Source organism: Temnothorax curvispinosus, unplaced genomic scaffold (genome assembly GCF_003070985.1).
Source record: "Temnothorax curvispinosus isolate PA1 unplaced genomic scaffold, ASM307098v1 QBEX01010285.1, whole genome shotgun sequence".
Taxonomy (NCBI): Eukaryota; Metazoa; Arthropoda; class Insecta; order Hymenoptera; family Formicidae; genus Temnothorax; species Temnothorax curvispinosus.
The window spans coordinates 764,965-775,406 of NW_020220065.1; the positions used below are offsets into that span (position 1 = coordinate 764,965).

At 42.2% G+C, this 10,442-nt stretch overlaps 1 long non-coding RNA gene across 1 annotated transcript in view; it reads right to left on the bottom strand.

Annotated features, from left to right (window-relative positions):
* LOC112460010 overlaps positions 1 to 9,110 on the bottom strand; it is a 74,624-nt gene extending 65,514 nt beyond the window's left edge. The window contains exons 1-2 of the long non-coding RNA XR_003041394.1: positions 8,991 to 9,110; positions 7,882 to 8,037 (exon numbers count right to left, since the gene is read on the bottom strand). This is a non-coding gene — a long non-coding RNA (uncharacterized LOC112460010). The remainder of the gene's footprint in view (positions 1 to 7,881; positions 8,038 to 8,990) is intronic.
* Positions 9,111 to 10,442: the final 1,332 nt, after the last annotated feature.

Sequence of the window (10,442 nt, forward strand, 5' to 3'; positions counted from 1 at the left end):
AGTATAATACATATTTTGGATTCGTATCATCATATTTAAAGAAGTCCTTCAATAATGGCTGATTTTAATCCGCGTATTTTAGATCGTCATCGAAAAGCATTTAATACTTCATTTATTTAATTCTCAAAAAAGTATATTGCACGTAAGATTTATCTAAGCGTAATTACGTTATATCACGTTCTTATGTATATGTACGAGCAGTAAAAATGATCCGGTTAGATACGAAATTCCTGTTAGTCACGTCCAATTTCTGGCAGGTTTCTGAATATTCCAGCGGACATTTCCACGCCATGTGCAATTTGCACGAATGTCGTAACCGCGTTTCTTCTCTAATATCGCTCTCTTTCAACATCCGCGGGTGATTTTCTGTAGCGTGAGCAGCGGCCATCGCCCCGCGTATCATGGTACCCCGGGTGAGGGTTGCAATTTTTGTATTTGTAGGAATATTTATAGCGGCAACGGGAATTACCATAAACAACGCGGCGAAGAAACTCAGGGATTACTGTATTTAAAGTGCAAGGAGGAATAATTACCGTGAACTGCGGCTACTAGCAGAGCCATCGAGGTCGACAGCAGAAAAGGGGCGTACTGAACGTCATATAGAGCGATACTGGCAGCTTGTTCGTCGGACGGAGAACGGGCGAAGAAAAGAAGCAGAAAGGAAAGAAAAGAATATAATATATCTCATATTATGAGACCTCATCTTTCTTTTTCATTGGATGTTTGTTACAATAACGGCGTAACATTTGACGCGAGCAAGACATTTCGGTTCGGCAGGTTGCAATCACCTTTGCTTTTCTTACAAACGTAATTGAATAGCGAAAACATAAGCGAACATACGCGTAAATTTAAAATTTAAAAAATATAAATTATCAACTGGATCACATTAATTATTTATTTCCACACTTGTGCTTTAATTTGAAGAGAAACTTGTGATAAACATGATGATAAAAATAAATTAAAACCCCCCCGATGATGTAGTTTCTTCATCTATGTTTGATTACACCTACAGCATTCCATATGTGGTTGTTCTTAGAAGTCAATAGAGTACAGAGACTTTTGCAGAGTAAGGTGCAAAGGTCATTGAATCGTGCGGCTAACGAGCGGTAGCCGTAAAAGATATAAATTCGCTTTACGTTCGAGCCGAGTCACGCAGCGCTCTTTGCGACTTGATGATGATGAACTTCCTGGCCACCACTTTGCCTTTCGCAAGCTCGCTCGTAAAGTCGAATTTAATCTGAAAGAAGCAAAAACGACGGTAGAGACAACGATGCGGAGTTATATCGTGAAGATATACCCGCGCAACTCGTAACAGAAATTTCGTGCGCGCGCTTGAACAATCGTGAAAAATTTGTTTTAATATATATCACAATAATTATTGCTACATCAAACTCTATTAATAAATTTTGAAGCTTTTTGTCAATTATTGTGCTCGTATAACTTTTAACATACACGAAAGCTCTAACAAAAAGAAATTTATCGTCTTTACGACGCAATGCATAAATATGGTGATCTAAATTTTGATACTTTAAAGTCTTGAGGACTTAATCTTGGGAGCAATGGAATCATTTATCGTAATACGCATGACGTAATCATTCAAGGGGATGGCGTGAGACTTATCAATCTACATTCTTGTACTTCGTTGTGATTACGCGTTATCGCTCGCGTTGAGAATTTGTGTACTTTTTTCCATTTCTCAAATCTTTCAGAACACGTCGACTTATCGATAAGACACGGTGTGCATATCCGCCTGTCAGCATTAATATTAATACGTTACAACCAAGCTGCCGCTTAATTAACCGGGTTTCTTAGATTATTCTCGCCGTATCAAGAAAATAAACGACGGCAGGAACTTTACAGCGACGTTATTTTCATCGTTGTAACTTAACATCACCCTTATCGCGCCGCGACTGCTAGGCCGTATTATACATATACGCACACATCACTGCCGTCCATCCACCACCCATCTTCGCCTTTGCTCCGGTCATTAGCGTGATCGACAGCGCTATTATTTCCCTTTGTGCGTTCTCCTGCCGCGCGCGCATAATTAGTATTGCGTAAATCTTATGGCGCGCGAGCGAGACTTTTTCTTTATATTCCATTTTACCGTTCAACGCTTTTGTTACTCGGGCTTATATTACGAAACATAGCTAAAAGGATCACGTAATAAAAGCACGTGGGAATTCTTTGGATAGCAGCAATATGGTCGTGAATCGACAGATAGAACAGAAATAAGAAATCGCGCACCTGTCAAACATATGCTTTCAGGAAACAGGGTCGCCAGCGCGTATACAGCAATCGCGTTGGTGCAAATACAATTTTTTTGCCGTTGGAACGGTATTCTCGATTAAAAACCACTGCGCTTCTCTCGCCCTTGCGTCGACCAACCAATCGTGAGTCGCGGACGATTCGCTATCGCGAGAATAGCTATTCGATGGCTCGTACCTGGCATTGTACAGCAAATTGATCATAACGAGGTTTAATTAAAAAAGACAACGCTGGCTATTGAGCGCGATTACTCACGAGCGTTTCGTTTTTCCACGCCATAAAAGCGGCTGCTGCGCCATCGGCGATGACCCGAAATCAGTAATCGATTACGAATACATACATGAAGCCTCGAAATATGCGCGTTATACGCGGCATTGGAATATTCGAGATATTTTTCAGGTGGTGAGTAAAATGCAATTTAATTGTAAATGAAAAGCCAGATAAATATTAATAGGAAGATAATAGCGATAAATCAGCTTGCTACATTATATTTATTTATTAAAAAATATACTTAATAAAAACAATTTCTTTAATAATATCAAAGAAATCAATATATTAAAATATTATAGTGAGATTCTACTGAAAAATATTATATTATATATTACGATTTAAACGTTTAAAGTCAAGTAAGTACAGTGAGACGAAAAGAAGAAATAATATATGTCCTCTGTCTTACATTACCGCATGATTAACTTAAATTAACTGTGATGAATTGTCCCAAAATTAAGAATGATTTGCGAGCAAGTACAAGCAGATAAATCATCCCGCACGCGTGTATTAACACAAAACATACGAAATGTACAAATAATCGTAAACACCGTTATAATCAATAGATGATCTCGATGGTTTATCGTCGCGCGTATTATCGCGACCTTTTATCGACGAACTGTTTCGCGTTGCGATTGTCGTTGTCACACAAGCTTTTGAAAATTTGACGTCTGAATCCTGCCAGAAACGTCGGATTTTATCGCGCTCGAAACACTTCCGACAGATAATCCGTGCGTTTACTAAAATTATCATTGTACGCCGGTAATCCGCTAGCGTGAAATAGTAACAATCCCGTTACTTGACCGTTTTTAACTGGCGAATTAAGCGGAAGGGAAGCTGACGAACGATTAAGTAAAAGTCGGTTTTAGTCGCGCGGGAAGCGCGGCATTAACAAGACGCAGCGCATAATCGTGGGGCGCCGGTAGCTGCGACAACGGCGTTACAATTTCCGCTCAAACGACAAGACTTTTGTACGTCAGGAAGATGTTCTAAAACTATCCGGGACACACCGGAAGGCTCCTGAAATAAGGTACCACCGGCGCGGCGGCGGAGTGGTGAAGGGCGAGCGACGGTAACGGGACTTCCGAAACGTGCCGGCGTGGGTGGCGGCGACGAGGGAGCGGGTGAGCCAGGAATGTAATCACAGGATTCCCTCGCGATCCTTCGGGACGCGGGTAGCCATCTTGGATTCTTAGCAAGGTTTCCCCTTGGCTTATATATATCGTTCATTAGGCGTTGACAGTGACAGCGGCGGCTTCTATCTCGAGAGCCCGCGGTTCGCTCGCGCGTGTACGAGCGATTCGCTCACGCTCACGCTCTCGAAATCGCCTATCGCGGAGACTGTGCGCACGCTGTGTGTGCATGGCCACCAGGTTGAAATAAGTGTGGCAAGGTGACGGGGTTAAGGTAAGTTTCCTGTTACACGCGCGTAAGTAGCGACCGGTATACGAGCCGGCGTAAACTCGCGTCGTATTCGCTGCGCCCGACGTGCACGATGTTTAAGTGCGACCCCGTTGCTGCAAGTCGCGCAGAATCGAGCGTTTATAAGCAGCGAAATCAGCTCTCTCGCCGGAGGTTCGGAGCCGTGACATTTTATACGTCGTCTTTCTGCAGGGGTTTCTATATGCGATACCACGAATCGAGTTGGATATTGTCCACAGTTAATCTTCAGCATTGAATATAATTAAATTTGAAGACATTTACGGACTTTTTGTTGAGTCTCATTTGCAGCTGTTTGTCTATTCGAACTTTCAAATATACAAACTGTGTCAATAATTCAAAATACATTTTTCGTTTGTTTATCTGAACCAATTAGCGTGGTTTATGCGATTTATATTGGTAGATAGTAGATACAATTTTTTTTTAAACACCCGGATATAAGAATGAAATTAATCATCATTCATTATTCACGGTTTATTACCGCCGCGGGCAAGATGGATCGACTGGCATTAGCTCTCGGCGAAAATGCGTTTCCAGGTATTTCCTAACGAACGCTACCAGATAGTAAGTATGCGGCCACGACCGTTTACATCGTTTTTAATCAATTCCCGGCGGGAACACGCCGCGCGCGGTTTAACGTTTTAATAAGCGACACCTTGATAAGATCGTTAATTTCAATAGAGTTCGTTTAGGAAGGGAGGAAGGGGGAGACTCGCATGCCCTGTAATATTTTCGAAACGAGTAATTTTCAGCGAATCAACGTTTTTATTAATTAAACGACGCGCGAACGGCGACAAATTGCCTCGATTAAAAAGCCATTCGCCGACGTAACGATCGCGAAGCGCGCCGCGCGAAGAATAATCGCTCGAGCGGTAGCGGAAGATTTGTTTATCAGCTTATCGGCCGTCCGTTTCTCTCGCCGTAACTTATATTGTAAACCGAAACCGGTTCGGAATGACCGGCCCGGAATGCCCGTTGGGGCAATCCAGATGAAGTTGCATTCTCGGGTTCATTGGTGCATAACGCTGAGTGAGGCTCGATCATCGTTACGTCGGTGCGACGTTGCATAAATATCGAGAGCGCGTGATGGAGCGATCCGACGGAAAAAGAAAGGATCCGCCACCGTCGAACGAACACGGAAAATCGAAGATTCGTAATTCATGACTCGAGACCGGCATCTGCAATTAAACGCGCCGTACACCGGCTGTCTACATCATCGTCCGTCAGTGATATTATAATTGAAACGGAATAAATTTAATTATCGCCGACGCGATAGATTAATGTTCCCGCGTAATGCGCGCATCGACGGCCAGTAAATATCGTTAATTTGCACGAAAGGCGTAATTGCTGCATTCTTCGAGAGTACAATCTTAATTATCGGACGGAGAAAATTGACGATATTGAAATCTTTGTCGATGCGACTGTTTTATTTTATACAAAAGTGACGCCTGATGGTTTTCGATTAAGGGCGGTGCGCCGAAAACGGCGTGCCTCTTGCCAACCGCATATTCTCGCTGAATATCCAGAAAGACGACGACGACGACAGGAGAAAAAAGATGTTCCTCGTAAAGAAGCACGCAGATATGCATGGGAATTGCATATGGGGAAGAAAGGGAGCAACTCAAGAGCGGAAAGTAAGGGTGCAGGTACGGTCGCGGGAGGGAGGATAAAGCTTGGATAGTGAAAGAGGGCGAGAGAGAGAAAGAGAAAGAGAGAAAGAGAGAGAGAGTGCGAAAGAGGGAAGAAATAGCCTTCGCGCCTCTCTCTGCTACTTTTCCATGGGAGACGAAACGACCTGTATATGCTTGCACGGTAAAATGGTGTGCCCGGCCCCATAACTCGAGGATTTTTGTCGTCGGCTTTAGTCGCAGTTTTATGCGGCAACCTTAAAATTTCCTCGCTTAACGAAGAACCCTGAGGGGATGATCTGTGGCGAGTACCTGGGCGGACACATAGCGCAAAGCGCTACAATTTTATTCCATCTGGGTATTACTTACGAGAGGTGCTATGAGCTCTCGCGGAGCGAAAGGGGACGCGCTGTGTTAGAAAGCACAAAAATAGTGCCCTTTATGTACACACGCATATTTCTCTGGCAAACACTCTGGCATGGACGTTGCCACGCGTGCAGGTATCAGCGAAGCATCGCCCTATGAATGCTTGAGCCGCGATAAATTATTAGCGCAATAATTGTGCATCGTAAAACAGTTCTTTTCCTACGTTAACGAAGCTACGCAAAAGGTATATGCATCTCTGCGCACACTGCGCCCCGTTCGTTATGTCTCTATGCAATTAATACCACGTGCAAACTCACTTTGCAAACTGCAGCGCGAGATACGATGATGTTGCAATATTGTCGACAAAATAGCAATGCGACGATAATAACGCTTTTCTATAATTCCTACGATGCATGGCGATGCGCAACGATGTCATTTGCATCATGATGATTCGTGAAGAAATTAGTTTACACAACAGCGCAAAGATAGTAATCCCTCCACTCGTGTTATCTCGAATGAGTAAATTATCAATTCTTATCGCGGCCATAAACTCATAACTATGGCTGTCTTTTCGCGTAACTAACGAAGCAATGAAAGACAGTTTCAACGCACAGGAACGAGCACGGTAGGTTTATGCAAATACGTCAGTTACGTGTGTATTTATAGACATGATAGAAATTGCGATAAGTACCGACAGCAAAAACACTCGATGCTAATTTGACCAATGCAGAGTAATAATTTCGATTCAGATTAGAAGTACTGTAGATGCAAAAGAGTTGAATTTTATATTAACCTGCCTCGAAGTATATTAAATTAATAGATGAGACGCGATAATCGATTTTATTTACGCAATTTTGTGAAAAAAATTGCACAATTACTTAATCGAAACAATCTGCATATCCAGACATATAAAGAATAATAAAAAAATCTACTTTTTTAAATGTCTTTGTTTCTTCACTGTGGGTTTTATTATTCTTATTTTTGAATTAAAATTTCCAGAAATTTGGACATATGATGTATGTAAATTATACGTTTTACGCAACAAAGTTGAATATTAAATATTATGCTTAGATATGTCTGATTTACGTATCTCTTTACGTGCCTTATATTAAAAAAATGTATAAGAACACATTATATATAGAAAACGATATCCGTAATTTATAAAGTTCTTCACACACACAATATATAAAATTAAATAAATGTAAATTGATTCCATCTAATTTTGATATGAAACAATGTGCCGAATCAGACGCCATCATGCACCATATGCATCTGCCTTTTAATACCGTGTTACATATGTATAAGTGAAAACTTATAGCAATTATTATCATAAAGAGTGCGAGGAGGCGTATATAATGTGACAAGATCGCATAGCCATGTCTTGTTTGCGATAATCTTGGTAACGTAAAAGTCGTTTGGTCGGCTAAATAATTGTTTGCATTTTACATATATTTTCAAGAAAAATATCCACACCTGTTATTTTACATACATATAATTATAAAGACATTATCTTTAGATACGTCATTGTTACATTATCATTACATACACTTTATCATCACAATCTTCTGATTCTCATTCTTAAAACAGAGTTTAAAATAGAGAGAAGATGCTCTTTTCTACAAAAATTAAAACTCTGGTCGTACGTTTTATAATGCTCTTTTAATTACATTTTTGTAATTATAGAATTTGTATATTTTTTATACAAGTAATACGATCAAGTTTATTGATCGAGACATGAAAAAGGCATATTTGTTGGACAAATAAATAAATGTTTCAAAGCTTCGCCATGCGAATAAAATTAACTCGGATGGCGCGCCTAAGTAGTAACATTATTCTGAGCGCGGCGATTCATAACTATAACGAGATTAGTCTGGCTCAACCCTTCGCTACGAGACTTATTGTTTACACTTACCTCCTTATTCTGCGCCTGCAAGATTTCTCTGCTACCATACTTCCGATAGTCTGGCTTGTTACTTTCCGGCACTCCCGTTTCGTGCTCCCGCTGAGTGGAAAGCCCAATTATAATTCATTGAACGTACTTTCCCCCGTTGTAACGTTGTATATCGCACTGAAAAATTAAATCAAAGCTGCACGTTACGAGTGTACGATAATAAATGTTTTACAGTTTCTGAAATATTCTATTAATAATATTTTTTATCATATGACAGCAGATGAAATAATGATCGATTCTAACAAACGCGATCAATATACGAGGCATTGAAATGAAAAGTAGTTCTTGGTATTATCGTATTGGCAAAAAGACGAATCGATTTCCTTTCGATAATGACTGCATACTGCGAGTGTAAAACCAGAGAGAATAAAAGGAGAGAAATGGCAGATGCGAAAAAGACTTGCGGCCATGGCGGAGCTAAGAGCGAATTCACGAAGAGAAGAGGAACCGTTCTCGAGCCTAGCGTTAATTAGTTTCGCCTGAGTTAATGACTTTTTCCCTCCTAATCAGGTAATTCCGTATCTCTTTAAAATAATCTCGCCGCCCGTCCGCTAATGAAATTCTGAACTCGTTACTTACACTCGCGGCACTCCACTCACTTCCCTTTCACCGACCCTTACGTTCTTTCCCTTTCTTTCTTTCCTATACGGGGAATGAAGAGCGCGCGAGAGGCGAAAAAGACCGCAGCATCTGCTCCAAGTTTATCTCGCCTTCTCTCATAAAAGATGTATTAAGAATTTGGAAACAAGAGGATTATATGCACCAACTAAAATTTTTATGAAGCTACATAAGAGTAATGTAGAACCTGCGTATATGTTATGGAAAAAGGGAACACAAAATATCATACAAACACGATAAATATTAGCAATGTATAAAACAATATTTTAAAACGTTAAATAAATAGAAGAAGGAAAATTTATAATCTTTCGCATTGCAATGGATATCTGAAATAGTGTGATGTCGCAGTATCGATAATAATATCGTTTACAGATACAAATCCGTAAATCATATGGGAAAAAGAAAATGAGGTATCCATGTTTGACGCGCGTACAAGGAAGCAACGTATTTACCATCCCAATATAAAATAACGTGTCGACTTTCGCGAACGGGAGATCGCGTTAGGCACAAGGCGCAGGCGGCTCAAGTTTTCCGACGATGAAGATTCACCGCGCGAAGACGAAGCCCGAGGAGGCTCGTCGGGACGTCAATGTGAAACATCACCGTGGCGCCCCACAAATAGAACCGACGGGATTTCGTTGCCGCGTGCTCGAAATACGCATGTCACTCGTGTCGACGTTTACAATCCTCCTCTTTCTGGCAGCGACGTCTTAGTCGCTCTTTCCTCTTCCCAATAATGTTTCTGGATTTATGAAAAAGAATGCGGAATAAAGGCTCGCACGCGCGCGATGGTGATAGACAATATTTATCACACATTTGAGGATTAATCATATCTTCGCTTAAAATAGTTTCAGACAGGCAGATTTGTCGGCATAATAACATAAAATGATGGGAATCAACGACTCACGGTTCAGGAAGGAATGACCGTAGGAAGAGACGCGGACGCGACTTTCGAAAGAAGAGGCGCGGAACTCCGCGACGAATTCCGAAATTCCGTGCGGCGTCTTCGGCGTCACGGGACAGGAGCGCGACCGCACATGCACGTACGAACGTACGAGGACGCGTCCCGAATAACCGTTTACCGTTGAGCTTAGGAATGTTACGAACCGCCACGGGCTTGCAAATTGTTCCCACGTTGCGCGGCCCCCCGCGCGCACAGCCGTTGTCAAGAAATTTCCCAAGGGTTCTTCCCCGTCGCGCGCACCGGCATACCGAACGAGTAGATTCGCGGCTTTGCGTATCCGGCATTCACGTAGCGTGCTCTCTCAGCGGCGATTCGGCTCGTTCGCACTGCGAATCTCTCGAATTAGCGGGCCCGGAAATCGCTCAAGCGTCGATCGGAAGGATCTCTCTCTCTCTCTCTGCCTGTTACAAAGTTACATTCGAGAAATATCGTTCCGCAATGAATCTCCCGTGGTGATTAATCGTCTCTCACCATTCCTAATCAACGCAATAATATATTTAAACTCTCCGCAGCTCCGTGATAAATGCGAGGCGACATACGTAGCCGCGGGTAATTAACAAGTAGCCGATATAATTGATACTGAACACGCATCTCGTGCGCCAGATATCTATCTCCATCCAGCAATTCCGTTTCGAGACAGAGATCGCTCGCTAGCATGAATGCACAATATAACGGATCGTCTGGTCGCCGAGAAGTTAGTATCCACTGTCCAAACGGTTGAAAAGCTTATACAGGCACTCGGGATTGCCATTCGGTCGTCCACTAATCGGGGGGGAGGGAGAGGGGGAGGAGGAGGGGGCGGGGAAGAGGATGGGGAAGGGGGGGAATTAGATGAATATCTTACCTGGAAATCGAGACCGGGAGCCCGACTCTTAACGGAGAAGACGAAGGTTCACAGGCGAGAGAGGGAGACGGAAACGGTGAAAGAGAAATGGATGAA